Source organism: Nicotiana tomentosiformis, chromosome 2 (assembly GCF_000390325.3).
Source record: "Nicotiana tomentosiformis chromosome 2, ASM39032v3, whole genome shotgun sequence".
Lineage (NCBI taxonomy): Eukaryota > Viridiplantae > Streptophyta > Magnoliopsida > Solanales > Solanaceae > Nicotiana > Nicotiana tomentosiformis.
The window spans coordinates 66604192-66606358 of record NC_090813.1 but is presented as its reverse complement, the minus strand read 5'-3'; the positions used below and the strand labels follow the sequence as shown (position 1 = coordinate 66606358).

The window sequence follows — 2167 nt, the reverse complement described above, 5'->3', positions numbered from 1 at the left end:
TTTTCGTATGTAAAAATGCGTCGTAAGCAAACTAATGTAGGACAAAAAAATGAGATAATATTTAAAAGTATATAAAGTAAGTTAATCATGTTACCTCTGAGGTTACAAATATTGAAGATCATGAACAACAAGTACAAAGAGGGTTGGACAGTTCAGAAGCTAAAGCAATTAAATAAAACAATGTTTCATCGAAAGTCGACAAGTTGGGAATGTTATAACATGTACCTTTGGGGTGAGACTAGGGTGATTAACATGATAAAGAGATTATGTTATGATTTATATTAGTCGTATTACATCCGTGTGTTATGTTTTTAAGTCAAGCGAGTTGTGGAACAAAAGTCGATGAAAGTCATCACAAGTTACATTCATAAGTTTTACTGAAACTTTGGGTCAAATGTAACTGCAATTTTCTCCCAATATACTTAGAGTTATGGTGTGTTCCACCCGTCAAATTAAAGATCTATGAGTCTATTTTATAACGCATTAAACCATTTGTCAATACGACATCGGAGTAGAGAGATATGTGCATTTTTGCGATACTGCGCAAGCTGCTAGGTGACAAGTAGGTGTGTCACCTACTTGCTTAAATGAAAGCCCAAAAATGGGCCATTTCGGGTCGTCCAAAGAGGCCTTTTAAGGGCCTATTTTCTTCATATATTAGACTTAAAATAGAGCATAATAACCAGACATAAGCTCTGCAAAGAATCCTCCCAAAAATTTCCCACAAACCCTAATTGATTTTCTCTCCCTTTCAAGTTCCAATTGGAGGTAAAACTTAGAGTTTGAAGAACCAAGATAGGAGCTGAGTTATCCAACAAATAAGGTGAGTTTACTGCTCTCTTTCATCCATTTTTTCTGCTGTAAATTCATGGTAAGTCGTTCTATACTTGTAAGAACTCACGGGACGGTGATCGGAAGCCGTGAGTTCGAGTTATTCACTTGTAGCGGACTGTTTTGTGGACTGTTTTGTGTTGCTGTTGGGCTGCGTGTTTTATTACTATTTTGTGGAGTTTTGGAGGAGGAAGGGGGTTTATAAACACCATATAAATGTAGGGTGGTTGGCTGGTCGTTCGTCATAACATTTTCGGGTCGTTTGACACTACTACGGTGGTCGTTTTGTGTACGAAGAGATTGGGGTGTGTTGGGCTGTTATTGTTGGTGTTATCTTGAAGTTGGAGGAAGGGCATATTATAGGGGAGATGCTGCCCGTTTTAATACAAAATAGGTTTGTCGTTCGTTGTGCGATAGTTGTACCTTTCGTAACTTAACGATAGTATTATTATCATTCTTGTAGATTAAGGTGCGAAGAGGTGAGTTCAACTTGGTGATTGAAAAGATTGTGATAAGGTATGTTAAGGCTAAGCCTTCCTTCATTTTGGCATGATCTCGTAGCTACATGTGTTAGTAATGAGACAAAAAGAGAAGTTCATATTCATGAATTTATTCACACTATTCTAGTCTCATAAGTTACAATATTATTCCTTATCGAGACTCTATATTCAATTTTAGTATTGTCTTCTTCAAGTCAAGAGAGCAGCAAGCCTATATATACAGTATTACAGTATTTTCATTACCATCGAGCTATAATCGATGGGCAGGCCCCTATTGGGCAACCACTGATCAGATGGAAAGTTATATACCGAGCCTACTGTGGCCGAGCGCCTATGAGCGAGCCCAGCATGGTCGAGATACATAGCCTAGTATGGCCGAGCGCCTATAAGCGAGCCTACTATGGCAGAGCAGTTATATATACCGAGCCTTATAAGGCCGTACAATAATTTTACTTACTATATTGAAGGAGTTGAGTCAGTATCAGCAGGTAAGTATATCTCCAGATCATCTTTGACTCCCAGTTAATTTCAGTTATCATATTATCAGTTCAGTTTCAGATTTCAGTTATTTTATTGCCTTACATACTCGGTACATTATTTCGTACTGACGTCCCTTTTTTGGGGGCGCTGCATTTCATACGTGCAGGTTCAGACAGACAGACGGGTAGACCTCCTCAGTAGGTGTTTTCCGAGTTCCGCCTGATCGGTAAGCTCCACGTCTTTCGGAGTTGCCAGGACTAGAGTTTTGTGTACATCTTATGTATATCTGTATATATGTTATGGGTAGGTCGGGGCCCTGTTCCGATCACAGTACATCTATCAGTAGAGGCTTGTAG

At 39.0% G+C, this 2167-nt stretch overlaps 1 long non-coding RNA gene across 1 annotated transcript; it reads left to right on the top strand.

Annotated features, from left to right (window-relative positions):
• The first annotated feature begins 717 nt into the window (after nucleotides 1-717).
• LOC138904766 (uncharacterized) lies at nucleotides 718-1732 on the top strand. The gene is made up of 3 exons (XR_011413473.1): nucleotides 718-823; nucleotides 1295-1347; nucleotides 1526-1732. It is a non-coding gene; the product is annotated as an uncharacterized lncRNA (long non-coding RNA).
• The last annotated feature ends 435 nt before the right edge of the window (nucleotides 1733-2167 follow it).